The sequence below is a fragment of the Mytilus trossulus genome, chromosome 1, assembly GCF_036588685.1.
Source record: "Mytilus trossulus isolate FHL-02 chromosome 1, PNRI_Mtr1.1.1.hap1, whole genome shotgun sequence".
NCBI classification, from domain to species: domain Eukaryota; kingdom Metazoa; phylum Mollusca; class Bivalvia; order Mytilida; family Mytilidae; genus Mytilus; species Mytilus trossulus.
The window spans coordinates 10,271,052-10,298,915 of record NC_086373.1 but is presented as its reverse complement, the minus strand read 5'-3'; the positions used below and the strand labels follow the sequence as shown (position 1 = coordinate 10,298,915).

The 27,864-nt window shown below is 34.9% G+C and overlaps 25 non-coding genes across 25 annotated transcripts; all 25 read right to left on the bottom strand.

The window, feature by feature from the left end:
* Positions 1-104: 104 nt before the first annotated feature.
* Trnap-agg (transfer RNA proline (anticodon AGG)) lies at positions 105-176 on the bottom strand. The gene has a single exon. It is a non-coding gene; the product is annotated as a tRNA-Pro (tRNA).
* A 330-nt stretch (positions 177-506) lies between these two features.
* Positions 507-579, bottom strand: Trnav-cac (transfer RNA valine (anticodon CAC)). Its single transcript has one exon. It is a non-coding gene; the product is annotated as a tRNA-Val (tRNA).
* Positions 580-1,113: 534 nt separating this feature from the next.
* Trnap-ugg (transfer RNA proline (anticodon UGG)) lies at positions 1,114-1,185 on the bottom strand. Its single transcript has one exon. It is a non-coding gene; the product is annotated as a tRNA-Pro (tRNA).
* Positions 1,186-1,518: 333 nt separating this feature from the next.
* Trnap-agg (transfer RNA proline (anticodon AGG)) lies at positions 1,519-1,590 on the bottom strand. Its single transcript has one exon. It is a non-coding gene; the product is annotated as a tRNA-Pro (tRNA).
* Positions 1,591-1,920: 330 nt separating this feature from the next.
* On the bottom strand, positions 1,921-1,993 carry Trnav-cac (transfer RNA valine (anticodon CAC)). The gene has a single exon. It is a non-coding gene; the product is annotated as a tRNA-Val (tRNA).
* Positions 1,994-2,527: 534 nt separating this feature from the next.
* Trnap-ugg (transfer RNA proline (anticodon UGG)) lies at positions 2,528-2,599 on the bottom strand. Its single transcript has one exon. It is a non-coding gene; the product is annotated as a tRNA-Pro (tRNA).
* Positions 2,600-2,932: 333 nt separating this feature from the next.
* Positions 2,933-3,004, bottom strand: Trnap-agg (transfer RNA proline (anticodon AGG)). Its single transcript has one exon. It is a non-coding gene; the product is annotated as a tRNA-Pro (tRNA).
* Positions 3,005-3,334: 330 nt separating this feature from the next.
* Trnav-cac (transfer RNA valine (anticodon CAC)) lies at positions 3,335-3,407 on the bottom strand. Its single transcript has one exon. It is a non-coding gene; the product is annotated as a tRNA-Val (tRNA).
* A 534-nt stretch (positions 3,408-3,941) lies between these two features.
* On the bottom strand, positions 3,942-4,013 carry Trnap-ugg (transfer RNA proline (anticodon UGG)). The gene has a single exon. It is a non-coding gene; the product is annotated as a tRNA-Pro (tRNA).
* Positions 4,014-4,346: 333 nt separating this feature from the next.
* Positions 4,347-4,418, bottom strand: Trnap-agg (transfer RNA proline (anticodon AGG)). Its single transcript has one exon. It is a non-coding gene; the product is annotated as a tRNA-Pro (tRNA).
* Positions 4,419-4,748: 330 nt separating this feature from the next.
* Trnav-cac (transfer RNA valine (anticodon CAC)) lies at positions 4,749-4,821 on the bottom strand. The gene has a single exon. It is a non-coding gene; the product is annotated as a tRNA-Val (tRNA).
* Positions 4,822-5,355: 534 nt separating this feature from the next.
* Trnap-ugg (transfer RNA proline (anticodon UGG)) lies at positions 5,356-5,427 on the bottom strand. The gene has a single exon. It is a non-coding gene; the product is annotated as a tRNA-Pro (tRNA).
* A 333-nt stretch (positions 5,428-5,760) lies between these two features.
* Trnap-agg (transfer RNA proline (anticodon AGG)) lies at positions 5,761-5,832 on the bottom strand. The gene has a single exon. It is a non-coding gene; the product is annotated as a tRNA-Pro (tRNA).
* Positions 5,833-6,162: 330 nt separating this feature from the next.
* Positions 6,163-6,235, bottom strand: Trnav-cac (transfer RNA valine (anticodon CAC)). Its single transcript has one exon. It is a non-coding gene; the product is annotated as a tRNA-Val (tRNA).
* A 534-nt stretch (positions 6,236-6,769) lies between these two features.
* On the bottom strand, positions 6,770-6,841 carry Trnap-ugg (transfer RNA proline (anticodon UGG)). Its single transcript has one exon. It is a non-coding gene; the product is annotated as a tRNA-Pro (tRNA).
* Positions 6,842-7,174: 333 nt separating this feature from the next.
* Trnap-agg (transfer RNA proline (anticodon AGG)) lies at positions 7,175-7,246 on the bottom strand. Its single transcript has one exon. It is a non-coding gene; the product is annotated as a tRNA-Pro (tRNA).
* A 330-nt stretch (positions 7,247-7,576) lies between these two features.
* Positions 7,577-7,649, bottom strand: Trnav-cac (transfer RNA valine (anticodon CAC)). The gene has a single exon. It is a non-coding gene; the product is annotated as a tRNA-Val (tRNA).
* Positions 7,650-8,183: 534 nt separating this feature from the next.
* Trnap-ugg (transfer RNA proline (anticodon UGG)) lies at positions 8,184-8,255 on the bottom strand. The gene has a single exon. It is a non-coding gene; the product is annotated as a tRNA-Pro (tRNA).
* A 333-nt stretch (positions 8,256-8,588) lies between these two features.
* On the bottom strand, positions 8,589-8,660 carry Trnap-agg (transfer RNA proline (anticodon AGG)). The gene has a single exon. It is a non-coding gene; the product is annotated as a tRNA-Pro (tRNA).
* Positions 8,661-8,990: 330 nt separating this feature from the next.
* Trnav-cac (transfer RNA valine (anticodon CAC)) lies at positions 8,991-9,063 on the bottom strand. The gene has a single exon. It is a non-coding gene; the product is annotated as a tRNA-Val (tRNA).
* Positions 9,064-9,597: 534 nt separating this feature from the next.
* Trnap-ugg (transfer RNA proline (anticodon UGG)) lies at positions 9,598-9,669 on the bottom strand. The gene has a single exon. It is a non-coding gene; the product is annotated as a tRNA-Pro (tRNA).
* A 333-nt stretch (positions 9,670-10,002) lies between these two features.
* Trnap-agg (transfer RNA proline (anticodon AGG)) lies at positions 10,003-10,074 on the bottom strand. Its single transcript has one exon. It is a non-coding gene; the product is annotated as a tRNA-Pro (tRNA).
* Positions 10,075-10,404: 330 nt separating this feature from the next.
* Positions 10,405-10,477, bottom strand: Trnav-cac (transfer RNA valine (anticodon CAC)). Its single transcript has one exon. It is a non-coding gene; the product is annotated as a tRNA-Val (tRNA).
* Positions 10,478-11,011: 534 nt separating this feature from the next.
* On the bottom strand, positions 11,012-11,083 carry Trnap-ugg (transfer RNA proline (anticodon UGG)). The gene has a single exon. It is a non-coding gene; the product is annotated as a tRNA-Pro (tRNA).
* Positions 11,084-11,416: 333 nt separating this feature from the next.
* On the bottom strand, positions 11,417-11,488 carry Trnap-agg (transfer RNA proline (anticodon AGG)). Its single transcript has one exon. It is a non-coding gene; the product is annotated as a tRNA-Pro (tRNA).
* Between the last annotated feature and the right edge of the window lie 16,376 nt (positions 11,489-27,864).

Here is a 27,864-nt window from a genome sequence, read left to right as displayed (position 1 = left end):
AATTGACGTTCGAATTAGCGGTGTATTTTCTTTGAATATCCCATCGACTGGTATTGAAAACAGTTTTGAGATTCGCCACGCATTGACAATATTAGGCAAAAATTGGGCTCGTCCGGGATTCGAACCCGGGACCTCTCGCACCCTAAGCGAGAATCATACCCCTAGACCAACGAGCCTGTATAGCTGACTTACGTTTAAATAATAGTTATAAAATTCAGAAATGACACCGCTTGTTGCTATTTTCGTGTTGCCTTGGGTTATACGTTTGGCCTCTCTTGCTTTGTTACCTTTGAAATCAGGACGGCAAATTATTAAAAGTCACCTGCTTTAAAGAACTTTGTCTAAGGTTCTTAGTGTAGACGATTTCAAAGATTTTAATTAGAGGTGATATGTTCAATTTAACATGAACGACATGCGTCGGCTGCAAAAGAACACCGAAGGAGTACTATCTCAAGGCACTATAATAAGCACAGTTCACGATGATCCGAATTACCCAAAAATTAATATGTTTCCGCTGGGGCTCGAACCCAGGACCTTCCGCGTGTGAAGCGGACGTGATTACCACTACACTACGGAAACAGTTGAAGTAAGAGCGAAGTTTTCCATATTTCAAGCAAGGTCCGATTAAAAAATGGTGCAATCAAGATGAATAGCACCCGTTTCCGCATGCAACAGGTGCGTGTTCGTGTTAATTTTCGCCGTCACGGAAATTCTCTTGGCATGGGATGGGGTTTGCCTTTCTTCTGCACAATCAATTGAAAAGCAGACACTTCTAGCTCTGTCGTCTCCATGTGTATCCTACTTATACGCTAGCTAAATCCGATACCGACATTTCCTTCATTGCACAAGTTGATGGTGATAATCAAGGTAAGTTGTTTTACAGCCTGAACAAACGAAAATAAAACATTCTTCGAAAAAAGGTCAAAATCATCGGAATACAAATGCATGTACCAGAATGTCAACTCCTCTATCTCCATTTGACCACTTTTCCTCATCAGTGATGGGACAACATGCTGAGCAATTTCTGAGCCAGACTGCTTTGAATGTCAATGGCAGATACAAAAGTACAATTTCATTGAATCCAAACGCCTATAAACCGTTCCAAAAATTAACGGGCTCGTCCGGGATTCGAACCCGGGACCTCTCGCACCCAAAGCGAGAATCATACCCCTAGACCAACGAGCCGCTTGATAGTTAGAGTTACATTTTCCGTATTTAACTATAGAATAAAGTTATTCTCCATACGTGGCAAAGGAGTTTACCTGCCAAGACACATATTAGAAATTCTAAGTTGACTAGAAATTCACCTTACATTGCTCGAGATCAAACAATAAAAAACCAACAAAAATTCAAACAATAACTGTTGTATTGCTGCATGTATTTTTCTCCTTCTGAATACTGTTAAATGCATTCTAATTGACGTTCGAATTAGCGGTGTATTTTCTTTGAATATCCCATCGACTGGTATTGAAAACAGTTTTGAGATTCGCCACGCATTGACAATATTAGGCAAAAATTGGGCTCGTCCGGGATTCGAACCCGGGACCTCTCGCACCCTAAGCGAGAATCATACCCCTAGACCAACGAGCCTGTATAGCTGACTTACGTTTAAATAATAGTTATAAAATTCAGAAATGACACCGCTTGTTGCTATTTTCGTGTTGCCTTGGGTTATACGTTTGGCCTCTCTTGCTTTGTTACCTTTGAAATCAGGACGGCAAATTATTAAAAGTCACCTGCTTTAAAGAACTTTGTCTAAGGTTCTTAGTGTAGACGATTTCAAAGATTTTAATTAGAGGTGATATGTTCAATTTAACATGAACGACATGCGTCGGCTGCAAAAGAACACCGAAGGAGTACTATCTCAAGGCACTATAATAAGCACAGTTCACGATGATCCGAATTACCCAAAAATTAATATGTTTCCGCTGGGGCTCGAACCCAGGACCTTCCGCGTGTGAAGCGGACGTGATTACCACTACACTACGGAAACAGTTGAAGTAAGAGCGAAGTTTTCCATATTTCAAGCAAGGTCCGATTAAAAAATGGTGCAATCAAGATGAATAGCACCCGTTTCCGCATGCAACAGGTGCGTGTTCGTGTTAATTTTCGCCGTCACGGAAATTCTCTTGGCATGGGATGGGGTTTGCCTTTCTTCTGCACAATCAATTGAAAAGCAGACACTTCTAGCTCTGTCGTCTCCATGTGTATCCTACTTATACGCTAGCTAAATCCGATACCGACATTTCCTTCATTGCACAAGTTGATGGTGATAATCAAGGTAAGTTGTTTTACAGCCTGAACAAACGAAAATAAAACATTCTTCGAAAAAAGGTCAAAATCATCGGAATACAAATGCATGTACCAGAATGTCAACTCCTCTATCTCCATTTGACCACTTTTCCTCATCAGTGATGGGACAACATGCTGAGCAATTTCTGAGCCAGACTGCTTTGAATGTCAATGGCAGATACAAAAGTACAATTTCATTGAATCCAAACGCCTATAAACCGTTCCAAAAATTAACGGGCTCGTCCGGGATTCGAACCCGGGACCTCTCGCACCCAAAGCGAGAATCATACCCCTAGACCAACGAGCCGCTTGATAGTTAGAGTTACATTTTCCGTATTTAACTATAGAATAAAGTTATTCTCCATACGTGGCAAAGGAGTTTACCTGCCAAGACACATATTAGAAATTCTAAGTTGACTAGAAATTCACCTTACATTGCTCGAGATCAAACAATAAAAAACCAACAAAAATTCAAACAATAACTGTTGTATTGCTGCATGTATTTTTCTCCTTCTGAATACTGTTAAATGCATTCTAATTGACGTTCGAATTAGCGGTGTATTTTCTTTGAATATCCCATCGACTGGTATTGAAAACAGTTTTGAGATTCGCCACGCATTGACAATATTAGGCAAAAATTGGGCTCGTCCGGGATTCGAACCCGGGACCTCTCGCACCCTAAGCGAGAATCATACCCCTAGACCAACGAGCCTGTATAGCTGACTTACGTTTAAATAATAGTTATAAAATTCAGAAATGACACCGCTTGTTGCTATTTTCGTGTTGCCTTGGGTTATACGTTTGGCCTCTCTTGCTTTGTTACCTTTGAAATCAGGACGGCAAATTATTAAAAGTCACCTGCTTTAAAGAACTTTGTCTAAGGTTCTTAGTGTAGACGATTTCAAAGATTTTAATTAGAGGTGATATGTTCAATTTAACATGAACGACATGCGTCGGCTGCAAAAGAACACCGAAGGAGTACTATCTCAAGGCACTATAATAAGCACAGTTCACGATGATCCGAATTACCCAAAAATTAATATGTTTCCGCTGGGGCTCGAACCCAGGACCTTCCGCGTGTGAAGCGGACGTGATTACCACTACACTACGGAAACAGTTGAAGTAAGAGCGAAGTTTTCCATATTTCAAGCAAGGTCCGATTAAAAAATGGTGCAATCAAGATGAATAGCACCCGTTTCCGCATGCAACAGGTGCGTGTTCGTGTTAATTTTCGCCGTCACGGAAATTCTCTTGGCATGGGATGGGGTTTGCCTTTCTTCTGCACAATCAATTGAAAAGCAGACACTTCTAGCTCTGTCGTCTCCATGTGTATCCTACTTATACGCTAGCTAAATCCGATACCGACATTTCCTTCATTGCACAAGTTGATGGTGATAATCAAGGTAAGTTGTTTTACAGCCTGAACAAACGAAAATAAAACATTCTTCGAAAAAAGGTCAAAATCATCGGAATACAAATGCATGTACCAGAATGTCAACTCCTCTATCTCCATTTGACCACTTTTCCTCATCAGTGATGGGACAACATGCTGAGCAATTTCTGAGCCAGACTGCTTTGAATGTCAATGGCAGATACAAAAGTACAATTTCATTGAATCCAAACGCCTATAAACCGTTCCAAAAATTAACGGGCTCGTCCGGGATTCGAACCCGGGACCTCTCGCACCCAAAGCGAGAATCATACCCCTAGACCAACGAGCCGCTTGATAGTTAGAGTTACATTTTCCGTATTTAACTATAGAATAAAGTTATTCTCCATACGTGGCAAAGGAGTTTACCTGCCAAGACACATATTAGAAATTCTAAGTTGACTAGAAATTCACCTTACATTGCTCGAGATCAAACAATAAAAAACCAACAAAAATTCAAACAATAACTGTTGTATTGCTGCATGTATTTTTCTCCTTCTGAATACTGTTAAATGCATTCTAATTGACGTTCGAATTAGCGGTGTATTTTCTTTGAATATCCCATCGACTGGTATTGAAAACAGTTTTGAGATTCGCCACGCATTGACAATATTAGGCAAAAATTGGGCTCGTCCGGGATTCGAACCCGGGACCTCTCGCACCCTAAGCGAGAATCATACCCCTAGACCAACGAGCCTGTATAGCTGACTTACGTTTAAATAATAGTTATAAAATTCAGAAATGACACCGCTTGTTGCTATTTTCGTGTTGCCTTGGGTTATACGTTTGGCCTCTCTTGCTTTGTTACCTTTGAAATCAGGACGGCAAATTATTAAAAGTCACCTGCTTTAAAGAACTTTGTCTAAGGTTCTTAGTGTAGACGATTTCAAAGATTTTAATTAGAGGTGATATGTTCAATTTAACATGAACGACATGCGTCGGCTGCAAAAGAACACCGAAGGAGTACTATCTCAAGGCACTATAATAAGCACAGTTCACGATGATCCGAATTACCCAAAAATTAATATGTTTCCGCTGGGGCTCGAACCCAGGACCTTCCGCGTGTGAAGCGGACGTGATTACCACTACACTACGGAAACAGTTGAAGTAAGAGCGAAGTTTTCCATATTTCAAGCAAGGTCCGATTAAAAAATGGTGCAATCAAGATGAATAGCACCCGTTTCCGCATGCAACAGGTGCGTGTTCGTGTTAATTTTCGCCGTCACGGAAATTCTCTTGGCATGGGATGGGGTTTGCCTTTCTTCTGCACAATCAATTGAAAAGCAGACACTTCTAGCTCTGTCGTCTCCATGTGTATCCTACTTATACGCTAGCTAAATCCGATACCGACATTTCCTTCATTGCACAAGTTGATGGTGATAATCAAGGTAAGTTGTTTTACAGCCTGAACAAACGAAAATAAAACATTCTTCGAAAAAAGGTCAAAATCATCGGAATACAAATGCATGTACCAGAATGTCAACTCCTCTATCTCCATTTGACCACTTTTCCTCATCAGTGATGGGACAACATGCTGAGCAATTTCTGAGCCAGACTGCTTTGAATGTCAATGGCAGATACAAAAGTACAATTTCATTGAATCCAAACGCCTATAAACCGTTCCAAAAATTAACGGGCTCGTCCGGGATTCGAACCCGGGACCTCTCGCACCCAAAGCGAGAATCATACCCCTAGACCAACGAGCCGCTTGATAGTTAGAGTTACATTTTCCGTATTTAACTATAGAATAAAGTTATTCTCCATACGTGGCAAAGGAGTTTACCTGCCAAGACACATATTAGAAATTCTAAGTTGACTAGAAATTCACCTTACATTGCTCGAGATCAAACAATAAAAAACCAACAAAAATTCAAACAATAACTGTTGTATTGCTGCATGTATTTTTCTCCTTCTGAATACTGTTAAATGCATTCTAATTGACGTTCGAATTAGCGGTGTATTTTCTTTGAATATCCCATCGACTGGTATTGAAAACAGTTTTGAGATTCGCCACGCATTGACAATATTAGGCAAAAATTGGGCTCGTCCGGGATTCGAACCCGGGACCTCTCGCACCCTAAGCGAGAATCATACCCCTAGACCAACGAGCCTGTATAGCTGACTTACGTTTAAATAATAGTTATAAAATTCAGAAATGACACCGCTTGTTGCTATTTTCGTGTTGCCTTGGGTTATACGTTTGGCCTCTCTTGCTTTGTTACCTTTGAAATCAGGACGGCAAATTATTAAAAGTCACCTGCTTTAAAGAACTTTGTCTAAGGTTCTTAGTGTAGACGATTTCAAAGATTTTAATTAGAGGTGATATGTTCAATTTAACATGAACGACATGCGTCGGCTGCAAAAGAACACCGAAGGAGTACTATCTCAAGGCACTATAATAAGCACAGTTCACGATGATCCGAATTACCCAAAAATTAATATGTTTCCGCTGGGGCTCGAACCCAGGACCTTCCGCGTGTGAAGCGGACGTGATTACCACTACACTACGGAAACAGTTGAAGTAAGAGCGAAGTTTTCCATATTTCAAGCAAGGTCCGATTAAAAAATGGTGCAATCAAGATGAATAGCACCCGTTTCCGCATGCAACAGGTGCGTGTTCGTGTTAATTTTCGCCGTCACGGAAATTCTCTTGGCATGGGATGGGGTTTGCCTTTCTTCTGCACAATCAATTGAAAAGCAGACACTTCTAGCTCTGTCGTCTCCATGTGTATCCTACTTATACGCTAGCTAAATCCGATACCGACATTTCCTTCATTGCACAAGTTGATGGTGATAATCAAGGTAAGTTGTTTTACAGCCTGAACAAACGAAAATAAAACATTCTTCGAAAAAAGGTCAAAATCATCGGAATACAAATGCATGTACCAGAATGTCAACTCCTCTATCTCCATTTGACCACTTTTCCTCATCAGTGATGGGACAACATGCTGAGCAATTTCTGAGCCAGACTGCTTTGAATGTCAATGGCAGATACAAAAGTACAATTTCATTGAATCCAAACGCCTATAAACCGTTCCAAAAATTAACGGGCTCGTCCGGGATTCGAACCCGGGACCTCTCGCACCCAAAGCGAGAATCATACCCCTAGACCAACGAGCCGCTTGATAGTTAGAGTTACATTTTCCGTATTTAACTATAGAATAAAGTTATTCTCCATACGTGGCAAAGGAGTTTACCTGCCAAGACACATATTAGAAATTCTAAGTTGACTAGAAATTCACCTTACATTGCTCGAGATCAAACAATAAAAAACCAACAAAAATTCAAACAATAACTGTTGTATTGCTGCATGTATTTTTCTCCTTCTGAATACTGTTAAATGCATTCTAATTGACGTTCGAATTAGCGGTGTATTTTCTTTGAATATCCCATCGACTGGTATTGAAAACAGTTTTGAGATTCGCCACGCATTGACAATATTAGGCAAAAATTGGGCTCGTCCGGGATTCGAACCCGGGACCTCTCGCACCCTAAGCGAGAATCATACCCCTAGACCAACGAGCCTGTATAGCTGACTTACGTTTAAATAATAGTTATAAAATTCAGAAATGACACCGCTTGTTGCTATTTTCGTGTTGCCTTGGGTTATACGTTTGGCCTCTCTTGCTTTGTTACCTTTGAAATCAGGACGGCAAATTATTAAAAGTCACCTGCTTTAAAGAACTTTGTCTAAGGTTCTTAGTGTAGACGATTTCAAAGATTTTAATTAGAGGTGATATGTTCAATTTAACATGAACGACATGCGTCGGCTGCAAAAGAACACCGAAGGAGTACTATCTCAAGGCACTATAATAAGCACAGTTCACGATGATCCGAATTACCCAAAAATTAATATGTTTCCGCTGGGGCTCGAACCCAGGACCTTCCGCGTGTGAAGCGGACGTGATTACCACTACACTACGGAAACAGTTGAAGTAAGAGCGAAGTTTTCCATATTTCAAGCAAGGTCCGATTAAAAAATGGTGCAATCAAGATGAATAGCACCCGTTTCCGCATGCAACAGGTGCGTGTTCGTGTTAATTTTCGCCGTCACGGAAATTCTCTTGGCATGGGATGGGGTTTGCCTTTCTTCTGCACAATCAATTGAAAAGCAGACACTTCTAGCTCTGTCGTCTCCATGTGTATCCTACTTATACGCTAGCTAAATCCGATACCGACATTTCCTTCATTGCACAAGTTGATGGTGATAATCAAGGTAAGTTGTTTTACAGCCTGAACAAACGAAAATAAAACATTCTTCGAAAAAAGGTCAAAATCATCGGAATACAAATGCATGTACCAGAATGTCAACTCCTCTATCTCCATTTGACCACTTTTCCTCATCAGTGATGGGACAACATGCTGAGCAATTTCTGAGCCAGACTGCTTTGAATGTCAATGGCAGATACAAAAGTACAATTTCATTGAATCCAAACGCCTATAAACCGTTCCAAAAATTAACGGGCTCGTCCGGGATTCGAACCCGGGACCTCTCGCACCCAAAGCGAGAATCATACCCCTAGACCAACGAGCCGCTTGATAGTTAGAGTTACATTTTCCGTATTTAACTATAGAATAAAGTTATTCTCCATACGTGGCAAAGGAGTTTACCTGCCAAGACACATATTAGAAATTCTAAGTTGACTAGAAATTCACCTTACATTGCTCGAGATCAAACAATAAAAAACCAACAAAAATTCAAACAATAACTGTTGTATTGCTGCATGTATTTTTCTCCTTCTGAATACTGTTAAATGCATTCTAATTGACGTTCGAATTAGCGGTGTATTTTCTTTGAATATCCCATCGACTGGTATTGAAAACAGTTTTGAGATTCGCCACGCATTGACAATATTAGGCAAAAATTGGGCTCGTCCGGGATTCGAACCCGGGACCTCTCGCACCCTAAGCGAGAATCATACCCCTAGACCAACGAGCCTGTATAGCTGACTTACGTTTAAATAATAGTTATAAAATTCAGAAATGACACCGCTTGTTGCTATTTTCGTGTTGCCTTGGGTTATACGTTTGGCCTCTCTTGCTTTGTTACCTTTGAAATCAGGACGGCAAATTATTAAAAGTCACCTGCTTTAAAGAACTTTGTCTAAGGTTCTTAGTGTAGACGATTTCAAAGATTTTAATTAGAGGTGATATGTTCAATTTAACATGAACGACATGCGTCGGCTGCAAAAGAACACCGAAGGAGTACTATCTCAAGGCACTATAATAAGCACAGTTCACGATGATCCGAATTACCCAAAAATTAATATGTTTCCGCTGGGGCTCGAACCCAGGACCTTCCGCGTGTGAAGCGGACGTGATTACCACTACACTACGGAAACAGTTGAAGTAAGAGCGAAGTTTTCCATATTTCAAGCAAGGTCCGATTAAAAAATGGTGCAATCAAGATGAATAGCACCCGTTTCCGCATGCAACAGGTGCGTGTTCGTGTTAATTTTCGCCGTCACGGAAATTCTCTTGGCATGGGATGGGGTTTGCCTTTCTTCTGCACAATCAATTGAAAAGCAGACACTTCTAGCTCTGTCGTCTCCATGTGTATCCTACTTATACGCTAGCTAAATCCGATACCGACATTTCCTTCATTGCACAAGTTGATGGTGATAATCAAGGTAAGTTGTTTTACAGCCTGAACAAACGAAAATAAAACATTCTTCGAAAAAAGGTCAAAATCATCGGAATACAAATGCATGTACCAGAATGTCAACTCCTCTATCTCCATTTGACCACTTTTCCTCATCAGTGATGGGACAACATGCTGAGCAATTTCTGAGCCAGACTGCTTTGAATGTCAATGGCAGATACAAAAGTACAATTTCATTGAATCCAAACGCCTATAAACCGTTCCAAAAATTAACGGGCTCGTCCGGGATTCGAACCCGGGACCTCTCGCACCCAAAGCGAGAATCATACCCCTAGACCAACGAGCCGCTTGATAGTTAGAGTTACATTTTCCGTATTTAACTATAGAATAAAGTTATTCTCCATACGTGGCAAAGGAGTTTACCTGCCAAGACACATATTAGAAATTCTAAGTTGACTAGAAATTCACCTTACATTGCTCGAGATCAAACAATAAAAAACCAACAAAAATTCAAACAATAACTGTTGTATTGCTGCATGTATTTTTCTCCTTCTGAATACTGTTAAATGCATTCTAATTGACGTTCGAATTAGCGGTGTATTTTCTTTGAATATCCCATCGACTGGTATTGAAAACAGTTTTGAGATTCGCCACGCATTGACAATATTAGGCAAAAATTGGGCTCGTCCGGGATTCGAACCCGGGACCTCTCGCACCCTAAGCGAGAATCATACCCCTAGACCAACGAGCCTGTATAGCTGACTTACGTTTAAATAATAGTTATAAAATTCAGAAATGACACCGCTTGTTGCTATTTTCGTGTTGCCTTGGGTTATACGTTTGGCCTCTCTTGCTTTGTTACCTTTGAAATCAGGACGGCAAATTATTAAAAGTCACCTGCTTTAAAGAACTTTGTCTAAGGTTCTTAGTGTAGACGATTTCAAAGATTTTAATTAGAGGTGATATGTTCAATTTAACATGAACGACATGCGTCGGCTGCAAAAGAACACCGAAGGAGTACTATCTCAAGGCACTATAATAAGCACAGTTCACGATGATCCGAATTACCCAAAAATTAATATGTTTCCGCTGGGGCTCGAACCCAGGACCTTCCGCGTGTGAAGCGGACGTGATTACCACTACACTACGGAAACAGTTGAAGTAAGAGCGAAGTTTTCCATATTTCAAGCAAGGTCCGATTAAAAAATGGTGCAATCAAGATGAATAGCACCCGTTTCCGCATGCAACAGGTGCGTGTTCGTGTTAATTTTCGCCGTCACGGAAATTCTCTTGGCATGGGATGGGGTTTGCCTTTCTTCTGCACAATCAATTGAAAAGCAGACACTTCTAGCTCTGTCGTCTCCATGTGTATCCTACTTATACGCTAGCTAAATCCGATACCGACATTTCCTTCATTGCACAAGTTGATGGTGATAATCAAGGTAAGTTGTTTTACAGCCTGAACAAACGAAAATAAAACATTCTTCGAAAAAAGGTCAAAATCATCGGAATACAAATGCATGTACCAGAATGTCAACTCCTCTATCTCCATTTGACCACTTTTCCTCATCAGTGATGGGACAACATGCTGAGCAATTTCTGAGCCAGACTGCTTTGAATGTCAATGGCAGATACAAAAGTACAATTTCATTGAATCCAAACGCCTATAAACCGTTCCAAAAATTAACGGGCTCGTCCGGGATTCGAACCCGGGACCTCTCGCACCCAAAGCGAGAATCATACCCCTAGACCAACGAGCCGCTTGATAGTTAGAGTTACATTTTCCGTATTTAACTATAGAATAAAGTTATTCTCCATACGTGGCAAAGGAGTTTACCTGCCAAGACACATATTAGAAATTCTAAGTTGACTAGAAATTCACCTTACATTGCTCGAGATCAAACAATAAAAAACCAACAAAAATTCAAACAATAACTGTTGTATTGCTGCATGTATTTTTCTCCTTCTGAATACTGTTAAATGCATTCTAATTGACGTTCGAATTAGCGGTGTATTTTCTTTGAATATCCCATCGACTGGTATTGAAAACAGTTTTGAGATTCGCCACGCATTGACAATATTAGGCAAAAATTGGGCTCGTCCGGGATTCGAACCCGGGACCTCTCGCACCCTAAGCGAGAATCATACCCCTAGACCAACGAGCCTGTATAGCTGACTTACGTTTAAATAATAGTTATAAAATTCAGAAATGACACCGCTTGTTGCTATTTTCGTGTTGCCTTGGGTTATACGTTTGGCCTCTCTTGCTTTGTTACCTTTGAAAAAATTATTTATTATTCTTATTATTAATTTTAACTATTAAAAGAATAAGTTTTAAATAAACAATAATTCCAACCCTTATCATCCAATCAGGAGTGACTGTAGATTTTATTCTGAGTACCATCTTGGGGTAAAAAAGTTGCCGGTTAAAATGTCAACAAATAATTGCATTGTGGTATTAATATGTAAAAGACACGTCGTAATAGGTGTTAAACATGTTAAATATATACGATCTTATTCTAGAAGATTTTGTAAGAATGTGTTAATTTCTTCTTCCTTATAAAAAGTCAAAACGGATGATAATTTTATGGTCCCAAAATTAATCAATTGAGAGAGAAAAAGGTCACACACTGAAGAATATAGTATAGTGCTGTGCTAACATTTAACGAACTAATAGAGAATAATGGGTTAAAATTAAATAAAAAAAAACATGATAGAAAAAAAGACCTAAAATTTTAAAGAATACATATCAATTGAATGACACAGTAGAAATAATGCCTTATCAGTTTATCCATATCTAGTTTCTATATTCGTCGTTAATATTGAAGAACTATTTACTGTGCTACTTTGACCAGATTTTTTTCTCACTAGATTCATTTTCAAAACATAGAATTTGCATTTTTTCGCATCATTTACTCTCCTACTGGACCTTAACAAAAGTGCTAGCTATTTCTGAATGGTAAACATTAGAATAACAAATAACAAATTACTAATAGAAGTTGGTAGATACACTAGAAACATAATTTGTCCACTTTGAAAGGATGTAAATGTAAATGAAGATGAATTCCATTTTCTCATTAAATGTAAAGCGTTAAAATTTAATAGAAATATATTTTTTTTGTAATTTCAGTGATATAGGCTCATCTTTTGTTAATATATCTGAACAAGATAAATTTAGTTTAATTTTGAAAAACATAATGATAGTGAAATTTGTACTGTATGTGTAGCTGGAATAAGCGCGATATGTATGACTCGAACATCTATTCAAAGCAAACATAATGTTGTTGAGAACTGTTGTAGTATTAAGGTAGCACAATACAAAGATTTTTTTACTTCCAATCACTAACCTTTGAGATGCTGTAACTTTCTTATGAATGCATAGAAAATAATAAAAGAGGTATATATAGATAGATAAAAGATTAATCTTTTAAATGAATGCAATATTTTTATTATGCAATCATTATGCAATCAATTATTATATAATAAGTGGCAAAATCTGGGTAAGTTCACTTGAATGAATTTAGCTCCGTCATCTCTTTAACTATAAAGAAAATTTTAACAAAATCTGAATCAACACATCATGGGCTTCAAAAGAGTGTCTCAGATTGTCTCTATGGTATTCCATTCTCTCATAAATCTCTAATTAGTGTAAACATCCTAACCACATAAAAGAAGAAAATGTTTAATTAGGTGTAAAATTTGTTCTATACATTCTATCCGAAATCTGAGACACACTTTTGTAGATAATGGCCAAAGGAACAACATATAATAAAATCAACCCTCTAGGGATACCTATGCAAAAGCTAATTTCATTTGAAAGTGGAAATTTGGTGAAAAATATTTAAGACACATTTAACATTATTATTGGTTACATAATTGTTGCATCATACTAACATTGCATTAATTTGAAAGAGTAATCTGTAAGCTATCCAAAACTACCAATTTTATAAATTTTCAAGCATTATTAAGAAAGTTACAGCATTTTAAAACTTGGGAGATGGAGTTGTAAAATCTTTGTATTGTGCTACCTTAACACATGATTAACGCTTAGTTACTTTAATAGCATGAATTAACAATTTAGTATGAATAACAACTCCACGCAATTTAGATAAACAATATGTGTCTCTTATCATTGGGATAATATATATCTCTGTATATATTTTTTTTGTTTATTTTTGTCTTTTTTTTTTGTATTCGTATTTGAAATGTCAGCTGGTATCATTCCTGTATCGGAATTTACACAAATAAAGTTATTTGATTTGAAAATTTAGTCTGTGACACTTTTTATGATCACTTAAAATATGCAAGAAATATTTGCCATTGGACATTAAACAATCAACAGTGAATAGTTCATTTATATAATGCCTATTGATTTTATGCAATTATGCTCCCCTTACTATTAACAACTTGCATTGATTGACCAAACAATTGCTAAAATTGACCACTTGGTTAATAGTTGAAGCAGTGTGTACACTGCCAAGATATAATGTATTAGATTTTGTTCAATGTGAAGTCCCTCCATTTGAATTTTAAAACGAACATATTGGTAAAATAAAAAGGCTCAAAGTAAAACTTAATGTTTATAATTATGCGATAAATTTTCTTATCTAGTGTCTGTTTATTTGTAAGTTGCAGTCAGCAGTGATTTTCTCTTTGATTGTGTATAGTGTACCACAACTTAGACATGTGCCTATACTGATCACTATAACTTGCCTCCAAAAACCGATACTTTTCATAACTGTATCGTCTTCATTTTTCTACATGTATTGGGTGTTCTTGTTCAGGGTTTTTTGAATTTCTCCAAACAGTTTATCATTGATATTCAGTTAGTTAATAACTTTCAAAATATTGCATGATTCCAGTAGTAAAAATGTAGACTGTTTTCAACTGATTTTTATAGTTCGTTCTTATGTTGTACTGTTATACCACTGTCCCAGGTTAGGGGGAGGGTTGGGATCTCGCTAACATGTTTAACCCCGCCACATTATTTATGTATGTGCCTGTCCCAAGTCAGGAACCTGTAATTCAGAGGTTGTCGTTTGTTTATGTGTTACATACTTGTTTTTCGTTTGTTTTTCGTTTTCATTTTTTTTTACATAAATTGGTTTTCTCGTTTGAATTGTTTTACATTGTCTTATCGGGGCCTTTTATAGCTGACCTTGCGGTATGGGCTTTGCTCATTGTTGAAGGCCGTACGGTAACCTATTGTTGTTTATGTCTGTGTCATTTTGGTCTTTTGTGGATAGTTGTCTCATTGGCAATCATACCACATCTTCTTTTGTATATGGTTCTCGTAAATGACTTATTAAATATAATAGAAACAGAAAGTTTATAGGGAAAATGTCATAGTATACGAAATTGTTAGCAGAAATATATTTAAGTTTTTTTTAAATTTTACATGAAATATCACATAATCTATCATATTACCATTTTTTTAAATAAATTCAGCATACATTAAATGACCAAACGAACATAATACAATTATACATGTTTTACTAATCCATTTGAATGAATATTAAATGATATGGGTTCTATTCTCAGTAAATGGTTTCTCAACAAGTCTTAATTTAAAACATTTTTTTAACAAAATACCCTTTTTATTTTGCATAACATCTTTTAGCATACTTGAGATGGATATCTTCCAAATTTGTTCCTATACATTTGAGTATGGTATGTGGAGGCTGTGTTATTGTGCAATATATATCTGTGAAAATAAAAATACATATAGCACACATTTAATATATTCTAAACTTTACAGGGAATATATCAACAATGATAACAATTAAATCTAAATTAAAAATTAAATTCAAATATAGTTTCAATGTCGGTCGTAAAAATATTAAGATCAAAATTTGCATCAAGATTGTTTCAATATCATTCTATTCAATACTTTATTTCCCCCTTTTCCAACAATATGTATTCAAGGCATTCGAGAATTGAAAGGAAATAGCTAAACGTTACTAGTTTATATATTTTAAAACGAAATTATAAATATTATCATTTTATACAGTTGAGAATTAGATTCAAATCATATTTTCTCGTCTTTTTCGTGATGAATAGGTGTCGTACCTATCGTATGGTTAGTTTTCCCCCGAAACCCTCGTTTCGGTCATTCATCACGACAGCGCTAAAGCGATCAGTTTCTTAATTACTTGGTAAACTGTAATTGATTTAATAATTCCCCCTTTTTGTTTTAAGTATTAATAAGATAAGATTGGTAGAACTGGAGGCTTGTTATTTTTCTGTTTGATATTATGTTGTGTGAAGTATGTATTAATTTTGTGTTTATTTACATATGTATTTTTGAATGTTTATGTGACATATATAAATAAACTCGGAAGCGGCGTTGTCGCGTAGCTTTGCACTTTAACATAATAAATTATTTCCTGTTGATGAGCGAGACAGACATGACCCCTCTTCAAATATTTTGTTTATGGAGAAGGTATTGTTTCATTTGAACCTTGGTTGTCATGGGAACCATACTTAGAAAATTTTGCCTAAACAATACGTACAATAGTAGCTCTTGAAAATTGAAAAATAAGGAATGTTATAGAACCATTGAAATAAAGTTAATCAATACAAACAATAAGTCTTTATACAGTGTTCTTTATCAAAATCCCAAACTATTCGAAATCGTTAAAAAAAAATTACTTCATAGTTTGTTTCAATAGCAACCATTTAAAAATGTGTTAAAATTGAAAATGATTTTTTTTTATTAAATTCCTTAATTTTACATCTGTTTGTCTCCCAAAAACAACAATAACATATCATGTCATTGACAAATTTTGAAAGACAACATTCTATATATTCATGAATTAAAAAGAAAGTGTGTTTTTCTTTTCTTTAAAAAAATAGTTTGAGTCTATTTTTACACTAAAATCTTTTAGATGATCTTGAACTTTATAAGCAAAACGTTTCCACTTAAATGTGCAATTCTGATACACATTTGTTATATTTAAACGTGAATAAAGTATTAATGAAGTTATTCTTGTACAAAACCAAAAAACTAATCACGCTGGGTTTGGTGCACTCCCTTTTTATTTGAAAAAAAATTAAAAAAAATCATTTTTTTTTTAATAAAAAAATTGTTGAAAAAATGGGATAACTTATTGTGCTTTCTTGTGAACTAAGCATTTAAAGATTTTAAGCATAACATTACTTCTATAGTTGAGGGCATTATATGTTCCCGCTCCCATTAGAAAATTATATGTAAGATTTCACAGAAGTTTGAAAAAAATGGTATTATTTTATATGCATAACTCGTTGTGGTGCCTGAGACTGATGCTGTCAGTGAAAAAGAATAATTTTCAACTCCAAAATACCTATAAGTCTATATATAACAAAGATGTGTCCATATTACACGGATGCCCAACTAGCACTATCTCTTTCCTTGTTCAGTGGACCGTAAGATTGGGGTAAACTTCAATTTGGCATTAAAATTAGAAATATCATCTCATGGGACTTCAACTTCCATCAAAAACTAACTTGACCAAAAATTTTAACCTGAAACGGGACGAACGGACGCACATACCAGAAAACTGATGCTGTCAGTGAAAAAGGATAATGTTCAACTCCCAAATACCTGTAAGTCTATATATAACAAAGATGTGTCCATATTACACGGATGCCCAACTCGCACTATCTCTTTCCTTGTTCAGTGGACCGTGAAATTGGGGTAAACTTCAATTTGGCATTAAAATCAGAAATATCATATCATGGGACTTCAACTTCCATCAGAAACTATCTTGACCAAAAACTTTAACCTGAAACGGGACGAACGGACACACATACCAGAAAACATAATGCCCCTCTATTATCGTAGGTGGGGCACAGCAATAAAAGGATATGTTATAATTGCCAAACTCCACCAGAGACCAAGTGACACAGAAATTAACAACCACAGGTCACCGTTACTATATACAGCCTTTAACAATGAGCATAACAGGTTTATATAAGTAAAACAAAATTAATCATAATAAACAAATTAAACAAAAATTTCAGAATGATTTCACTTCCAAAATGACTATAAAGAAGTTACAGTAACAGTTTAATGTAACTCATTGTTGGTTCGAAACTGATTATTGATGCTTTAACTTTAACCGTATATATACTAAGATCTGCTAAACAAGAATGCACACCCTGAATGAAATGTCTGGTTGGTTTTGTTTATCATGGAATTACTGTTAAAACTGTGTTATACAAATATTTTAATACGAGTATCATATTAATTTCACATTATTAGTTTTCTAAGAAAATGAGGTCAAGGTTAGCTCAACTACGTTAGACACATGAAAGATAGAGAAAACGGAAACGGACAATTTGGTAATTTTTCCATTTGTTAAGGGTTATATCTCTTATAGCGAGAAGCAAGTTACCAAGATGCCCAAATCATATTAACTATCTATTCACAATATATATAGTACATGATTTTTTTATTGTTGCCAAAATCTAAATTGCTATAATGCATCTGTATAATTCAAGTTTGTCAATAACTTTCAAATCAATGCTATTTTTAAACAGTTTGTAAATTCCTATGTTTTTTTTTATTTACATGGACACACGTGGGCTATGTCATGAACTACGACCCTTTAATGTAAAATTGATTAATATTTCAATGAATTGTTGTAACTTGTGTATGTTCACCAACGTTAACTACACGATGAAACTGCAAATATGTTGTCAAAAACATGAAAAAGTAAAGTATACAACATGTTTATTTTCTTTTTTGATCGAAGAAAACAAAATTTCCATGATTATTTTTAGATACCCATGCGGGCTTCGGCCTAGTTCACAAGTTGGAAAAAAGAATAAAGTGGTTTACTTAATTATAGTTGAAAATAACGGTTACGGGTGTATGGTCACCCCAGTCAACTGTGACGGTGTCATATGTAAGAAAAGAATATTACGATTGTAAATTTGTTGAGACTTTCTATTCATATATTTGTGTATAAATATTTTTTTATATATGTATATTATATAGCACGTAAAATGAATGAACATAAGAAAGCATTATTTCACTATATAACTTTGTATTATGTCGATATCTATTGTTAGTTTAAATGTCAATGGTATGGTAGACAATAAAAAACGAAATGCCGTTTTTTATTGGTGTAAAAAGAAAAACATTGATGTAATATGCTTACAAGAAACACATAGCTCTAGCGATGTCGAAACGAAATGGAAAAATGAATGGAAGGGGGAGAGTTTTTGGAATCATGGATCAAGTAATTCAAAAGGGGTAGCTATTCTTTTCTCTGAAAAATTTAAATTTGAAATTAATGAAACCGGACGGGATAGTATTGGTAGAACAATTTCTGTGCATGTTAAAACCCCAGGTAATAACGGGATTTTTATTTACAATGTTTATGCTCCTAATCTAGCGGGTGACAGAAAATCATTTTTTGAAAAAGACATACTTATTGATAACAATAATAGAAATATCGTTCTTGGAGATTTTAATTGTGCGCTTATTAAAAATTTAGATCGAAAACCAGTGCCTGTACGAGACGACATAGGATCACATGAATTAAAAACTTTTGTTGAACATAATGAGTTAATAGACGTGTGGAGAAAGCGATACCCTAAAGAAAAACAATATACTTTTTGCCGGGGTAATTCAAGGTCACGAATTGATTATATATTTATAAGTAGTGAGCTTCAAAATAAATCACAACAAGTAAAACTAGTTTATTTTCCGTTCAGTGACCATGATGGTGTGTTCATGAAATTAAAAACAAATGAACCAGATCGCGGTCCCGGAACGTGGAAAATGAACTCATCAGTTATTCAATCGGATTTATTTAGAAATACGTTCGAAAGTTTTTGGGGGAACTGGAAATTAAAAAAAAATCAGTTCGAAAATAATCTAGAATGGTGGGAGGAAACTAAGATAAAGATAAAAAGTATAACCATAGAAGTTGCAAAGCAATTAAACATAACAGAAAAACAAGTAAGGGAGTGGGAAAAAAGGTTAGATAATATTACGGGAACCCATCCTATCAAAAATGAAAACGAATTAAATAATTTGAAAGTAAAAATTAAAGATTATTATGCCCAAAAAGCTGAGGCAGCCAGAATTAGGTCTAAGGTTAACTGGTACGAGAAAGGCGAAAAATCAACAGGGTACTTCTTTAAACTCGAAAAAAAGAGGGGTGCTGAAAAATTATGGACTAGAATAAAAGGTTCAGACGGAAGGTATAAGGACGATATAGAATCTATCCTAGAAGAACAAGTGTCTTTTTACAAACAATTATTTACATCCGAGGGGTGGGATAGGGATGCTGCAGAAAATCTATTACAAAATATAGATCATAAACTAAGTGAGGAAAATAAAAAAATGTGTGAAATGGAAATATCTTTAGATGAAATAAGTAAGGCCGTTAAAATTTTGAAACTTGATAAATCCCCTGGGGAAGACGGAATTGTGAATGAATTTTACAAAACGTATTGGTATTTGATAAGCGACGACTTCGGGGCGGTTATTAAAGAAATTTTTGACAACAATTTGCTCTGTGAATCCCAATACAGAGGTATGATAACGCTTATGTTTAAGTCTGGGGAGAGAGAAGACATAAAAAATTGGCGTCCTATAACGCTTTTGAACACGGATTATAAAATTATTTCAAAAGTACTCGCGGAAAGGTTAAAAAATGTATTACCGCAAATAATTGATTTCGATCAAAAAGGGTTTGTCAAAGGGCGCAACATTTTTCAAGGCAATAGATTATTACAAGATGTTATAGATTTTTGTGAGTTAGAAGATGAGGAGGGTGCGATATTATTTTTAGATCAACAAAAAGCATTTGATAGGGCGGAATGGGAATGGATCGATTTTTGCTTATTAAAATTTGGGTTTGGGGAAAAATTCAGGAGTTGGGTAAAAATGCTTTTCATTAACGCTAAGACGTGCATTCATACGAATGGGTTTACGTCTAGATTCGTAGGCATAACCCGTTCAATTCGTCAAGGATGCCCAATAGCCCCGATGTTATATATCCTGCAAGCAGAACCACTTGCAGCATCAATTAGAAACAACCCTAATATAAAAGGAATAAAACTTCCTACTAGAACTGGGGACTTTATTGAAACAAAGCTAAATATGTTTGCTGACGATACTCAACTCTTTAATAAAAGCGAGGAGTCTATCGAAGAAACATTTAAAACTTTAAAACTGTACGAAAATGCTTCGGGGGCTAAAATGAATATGGATAAGACAGTTGGCATGTACTTAGGCAAGTGGCGAAATAAAAAACCAAAATTTAACAAAATTAAATGGTCTAAGCGTCCTGTGAAAGCACTAGGGGTACTACATGGATACGGGGTGAACTTAGATCAAATTTGGTTAGAAAAAATAAATAAAATAAAAAGCTGTATGGAAGTTTGGAAATCAAGAGATCTCACATTTACGGGAAAAGTTTTAATTATTAAATCCTTTGTACTGTCCGTCATTGGATACGAAATTGAAATGAGAGGTATCCCGGATATATACGAAAAACAAATAAATAATATTATATGGTCCTTTATATGGGATGGGAAAACAAACCAAATCGCTAGAACAGTGTGCTGTTTACCGAAAGAAAAAGGGGGGATAGGAATGATAAACTTAAGAGACTTTATTAAATCAAAACAAGTGAAAAGTATGTACAGTATTGTCAACTCAAAAACACAAAAATGGAATGCAATAGGAAAATACTGGTTAACGTCACTAGACGAAAAATATGATACAGATTTTTTTATATGTTCTTGTTCGGACACTACATGTTTTAGGCAAATACAAATGTCCAAATATTATAAAGAACTCTTAATTTCCTGGACCGACTTACAGAAAATCCAAAAATCGGTCACGAAAGAGGACATTTTAGAAGAAAATATTTTCGGCAATTGTAAATTTAAGTTCAAGGGACATGCATTATATTATGCAAACTTTGCCTCCAGTGGAATAAAAAAAATTAAAGATATATGGGACTTAAACAATAAATCCTTTAAAACTTCTTTTGATATTTTTAAAAGTCTTAAAGATAAAAGGAATTGGATTGCACAATATAGTCGCATTAAATCTACGTTAACACCTCAACAAATTGACGTTTTAAAAACAGATTCTAGCATACAAAGTCATTCTGATAGACCTATAAAAATAATAAATTCTTGTCAATTTATAAAAAATGGAGTTGTCGTTGATGCCAAAAAATTATGCCTTAAAGATATTAGATATTTTTATGAGAATAAAACCGCTCCAAATAGTCAGTTGAAGTGGAATTTACATTTTGGGAAGGAACTACCATGGGATTACATTTGGGAAACTTTGAATAACAATTTAGCTAACAGGAAAATTAAACAATTTCAATGGAAGTTACTACATAATATAATTTACACTGAAGAAAAATTACAAAAAATGAATCGCTCAAACGGGAAGTGTCACTTTTGCAATGAAAAAGAATCACTATTTCATCTTTTTATTTATTGTAAACTGGTGGAACACGTTTGGCGGGAAATTTTTGAGAAAATAAGGGAATTTTGTTCAAAATTAAATATCCAAAAATTACAAAAATCGGAAATAAGTATAATTTTTGGGGTCATTAATGCAGATGCATCCTATACCCAAATTTTAGATACGGTGCTTATAATCACGAAATGGGTTATCTGGAAAACTAGAAATATCGCAAAATATCAAAAGAAAGGGATAAGTAAAGCGATGATTTTAAATATGATTAAACATGAAATGCAGTTTTTGCACAAATATCTTAAAACGAATACGAAGATAGAAGCCTTTTCCACTATGTGTGACATTTTTTGTATATAAATATATATTTTGCGTGGTCAGGTCAGTGTAATGACCTCTTTGATACTGATTGAACAATAATATGTACACTGCTCTCAACTCCCTCCATGTAATTATTTCTGTTGTGTATGTATTCATGTATATCATCTAATTGTAACAAGACATGATGTATCATATTATAAACAAATATTTACTCACCATATCTTTGAAACTAATCCTTATTTGGAATCAAAATCATTAATCCATTTTATTTATGAATGAACTACACATGTATCCCTTTAACAAATCGCACGTGGTAAATGATCACTCGACCAGAAATTTAATGTAATTGAAATTAACATAACAAAAGACGTGATGTACGATAAAATTGAAACTGCTTAATAAATACAGGTAGCCTTTGTGAGAAATAAATAATGATAAAAACATACTTTATTCAAATAATTATATATGGTGAGAGGTATAGATATATAGATCGATAAGGACTACATGTACAGGTACATTTGTACAAGGATAGATAATATTTATAAAGGTGGATGTTAATAAATTATAGTGGGAGTTTTTTTTTCTCATTTGCTTTTTCCCCGACAAATGAGTCTGTAAAAATGGGGCCCCCTTAGTTGTTCCCTGGGCAACTGAGGGTTGATGTAACAGGTGATTATTAATAAAATATGTTAAATATTAAAAAAAAAAAAAAAAAAGGGTTATATCTCAAGAACACTTCAACGGACACCACATTTAAACGTGATCTGTATTTTAGGGTAATATTCATTGTGTAAAGTTTCAAAACGTTTGCTTGAGGGTTACTTAAGTTGGAGAACGGGAATAATCAATTCAGTTATTTGTCCATTTTTAAAGGGGCAAAACTCTAGTACAATTAAATGACCCGTTTATACGCGCGAGCATACTAATTCCATCTTAGGAAAATGTATAAACGATCTTCTTTAAAGTGTACAAGAATTTGTAATGTTAATAATAGTTACATGAAAATGCATTTCACTTTAGAATAGTTGATATAACATGTAAAAAAAATATTTTTGTCCCCAACGTAATACGTTGTGGGGAAATACTGGTCGTCCGTCCGTTCATGTGTCCCTCAGTCCATCCGTGTGTAACGTTTTTTTTGTTTTTTTCTTAGAATTTTAATATCTAAAAATAGGGGAAGGGGGTACATACTATTACCCTCACCCTTTGAAGAGATTTCATGCTTAAATGCTTAAAATGTTCACAATTAAATACCACCGTTTTGATTTTTATTCCAAACTAGAGGCTCTAAAGAGCCTGTGTCGCTCACCTTGGTCTATGCGAATATTAAACAAAGAACACAGGTGGGTTAATGACAAAATTGTGTTTTGATGATGGTGATATGTTTGTAGATCTTACTTTACTAAACATTCTTGCTGCTTACAATTATCTCTATCTATAATGAACTTGGTCCAGTAGTTTCAGTGAAAAATGTTAGTGAAACTTAACAAATTTTATGAAAATTATTAACAAGAGGCTGTCACAACGACAGCAAACCGGATTTATTAACATTTATTTGTATCCTGCCAATATCACAAGAACCATAACTGATGAACTGTGAAAGTGAAAATCATCAATATCAAATTTGACCTCCATTTTGTCATCAGTATCAACACATTAAAATTTGAAAAGCTTAGGTTGAATGGTTCATGAGTAAATGCACGGACACGACTGGAAAAGCCATTTTTCAATCTTTCAAGAACCATAACTCCTGAACGGTAAAATTCCAAATCGTCAAAATTTCCCTAAAACTACCAATTCAGGGGCAGCAACCCAACAACGGGTTGTCCGAGCCATCTTCAAATTTCAGGGCAGATTAGCTCTAAATGCTTTGGTTTTTGAGTTATAAGCCCAAAACTGCATTTTACCCCTATGTTCTATTTTAGCCATGGCAGCCATCTTGGTTGAATGGCCGGGTCACCAGACACATGTTTTGAACTAGATACCCAAAAGATGATTGTGTAAAGTTTGGATTAATTTTGCAGGTGGAATTGTTTTAGAGGAGAAAATTTTTGTAAAAGATTACTAAGATTTTACGAAAAATGGTTAAAAATTAACTATGAAGGGCAATAACTCTTAAAGGGGTTAACTGACCATTTCAGTCATGTTGACTTATTTGTAAATCTTACTTTGCTGAACATTATTGCAGTTTACAGTTTATCTCTATCTATAATAATATTCAAGATAATAACCAAAAACAGCAAAACTTCCTTAAAATTACCAATTCAGGGGCAGCAACCCAACAACAGGTTGTCCGATTCATCTGAAAATTTTAAGGCAGATAGATCTTGACTGATAAACAATTAAACCCCCATGTCAGATTTGCTCAAAATGCTTTGTTTTTTTAGTTATAAGCCAAAAACTGCATTTTACCCCTATGTTCTATTTTAGCCATGGCGGCCATCTTGGTTGGTTGGCCGGGTCATCGGACACATTTATTAAACTAGATACCCCATTATGATTGGGGTGCAATCAACAGTTTTTTCTATGACGTCATGTTTTGAGGGACCATACATATGTGACCCTTACTGGTTGACTGATTAATAAAGATACTTGTATGAAACTAGATATCACTTGAATCAGAATGTTCTCTAGTTTATAATGAAATAAAAAAAGTGTACTTTTAATGTACTATAAAAATTTCATTCAATGAACATGGGGGAAAAAGGTATAATTTTAACATAAAAAAACTTGAAATCAGGTCATGTGCACACCCATGAAGACATGATCCATGCACATTTTTCATAATCAAAACTATGAATTTTGTAGGTTTTTACCTGGCCTTTCAAAAAAATCTTGTTTCAGGGTACGGTCGCCTGCTCCGAAAAGAGCTACAGTGGCTGCAAATAAGTTTTCAATTTTCACTGCTAAAAAAACAGACTGTTTACAGTGTTGTCTCCCCTCGAAACATGTATATATAATATAATTTTTAAAATTATTTCAATCATTCAACCTGTTTTAATTGAAAGCTAATTAACTAATTTTTACAATCAAATAAAAAAAACATAATACTTTTTCACCAAGTAGGTAAATAAACAGGGGTTTCCCTCCATGGTTATTTTTAGACAGGGAATAACCCCTAGTTTTTAGTACGAAACTGTTTATAGTACCCTTGTGGCCAAGTTTGGTTTATTTTGGCCCAGTAGTTTCAGAGGAGAAGATTTTTGTAAAAGTTAACAGACGACGCCGGACGCCGGACGACGACGGACGCAAAGTGATGAGAAAAGCTCACTTGGCCCTTCGGACCAGGTGAGCTAAAAAAAGAGGGGTGCACCATACCCAGAGAGAAATGATTCATTCTGTACCAACATATCTCTATCGATCATATCATGTCATTGATAATTAACAAATTTGTGTCAGAAAAACGCAAATAGATGGAATATTTTAGCTTTTTAAGTTCAAACTGTTTGATTATTCATTTGTCACGCAAACTAGATTTTTGTAAAAATGTACAATTTTTCTACTAAAATATTTTTTTACAGAAAATAACACACAACTTTTAATGAATATATATAGAAGGCTGACTTTCAAAATTTATCAAAGATATGCCATGATATTGTCGGACTTCGGAAATACAGAGATTAAAAATCTAGTAATTTTCGAAATTTTACATTTTCGAATTTTAACACCTTTTTAAAAGGTTGCTATTGAAACAAACTATTTAGTAAATTCAAATTTTTAACGTTTTTGAATGATTTTAAGTTTTGTTTCTTAACAATGTAAACCCCCGTGTTGTTTTTAACGATTAACTATATTTTCTATGGGACTTTAAATTCCCTTATTTTCAATTTTCAACAGCGCCTTTTTTCACCTATATTCAGTCAAAACATTGTTGTAATGTTTACCATGCCAACGCAAATTATACAGGACAAACAAAGATAAAATTCTACTCATCTTCCAAAGCTCTTAGGACACAAACTAACTACTTCTGTGACATGTCATGAATCACCCTCTGCATGATTTTTTACAAAGACTGGTAATTAAATATGGGTTTAATGCATCATGTGTGAAAGAACGAGAAAATCTTAAGAAATGTGTAGATAATTTTATGTGTATACCTTCGTTTTCTTTTTTCTTCCATTTATTATTACTTGGCAGTTCTGTAAGTTGTTTTCTTTAAACTAATGTCCTAAATATTATAAAGATAAAACATTGTTTAAAAACAGTAATATGCATTCATTATACAAATAAAGGTGGTAGTAGAAGTAGTATACGGCTGTTCGAAATTCATAAATCGATTGAGAAGAAAACAAAATCAGGGATACAAACTAAAACTGAGGGTAACACATCAAATATAAAAGGAGTACTACGACACAACAAAAACACAAAACTAAAATGCAACACACGCAGAAACGAACTATAATACAACAATGACCATTTTCCTGGATTCGCACAGGACATTTTAAGAAAACATTGCCATGAAAGCGAGAGGTTTGACTAGCCACAGAACCAGGTTTAATCCACCAAATAGAATAAAGTTCCGAAAATTGTGCCAAATTCGGCTAAGGTCATTTGCATGGGATAAGAAAATTCTTTGTATTTAGAATAAAAGTTCCAAAAAGTTGTGCAAAATATGGCTGAGGTTATCTGCCTGGGATAATCATTTCAGATTTTAAAATCAAGGATACAAAAACAATTAGTTTTGTTTTATCGTTCTTATATTGGCGTTGTTTGAAATTTGAGCAATAAAGGTCACAAACCGAAAACGCATGTTTAGCGATCATAAAAGTACGACCATAACACTACTTTGTTTGCAATAAATAATCTAAATAATATAATCCAGCAAATTTAAAGTTTTCTAAGTTTTACTGGCATCACTATCTTTATTACAATTCAGGACATGCGTAATGGAGGCAATTGAGGCAAATGTCTCACTTTTGAAACGACGACCAAACTTTAGAAGTGTCATGTTTTTCAATTTTGTATTTTACATTATCAATATGCGAGTTTCGAGTTTCAAATTATTTACGGGCACACTACATACAGTGTGTCCAATCTGCAGCAGCGATTGCATTTTCTACCATAGCGGTGACGGTAAGTATTCTGAATACAAATCAACATACAAAAAAAAAATAATCTTAATGTCGTTACAAAACTAGTTGAAGGCGGGTTCTTGAAAGAGACAAAAAGATGAAACAGTAACTCATGAGACGAGTATAAAAACGCACCCTATAAGTATGCTGGCTTATTACTTTCCTTGGTTTATTTTTGAATCGATAACGAAATAGTTACCAATGTTTACACTATCAACTCACTGAACAACAAATGCTAATCGATAAAATAATTCATTGACCAAATAAATTTATCCTAATTAATGCTTATAACGTGTTCTCGTCTTTTATTGGGCGCACTACGTTTGCGCGCATTTGGGGATTAAAATGTTTTACGTTTGCGCAGCTTTTGATTACATTTGCGCGCATTGATTTTACAGGTAAACTCAGGTAAACTCAGGTAAACTCAGTTAAAATATAAATAGAAATCAAATCAAATTACAATTTTTTTCAAAATAAATATGACTATCCATTATTAATTTTTGAAAAAAATCTTACCAAAACTGATTGAAGAAGATCAGACTGGATATGTTAAAAATAGATTTATTGGTTTAATTTTAGACGGATACAAGATATTATAGATTTTACTGATTTATCAAAAATTGAGGGGGCTATATATAGTCTTTGTTGATTTTTCTAAAGCGTTTAACTCTCTAGAATGGAATTTTATGTTTACAGTTTTAAAACATTT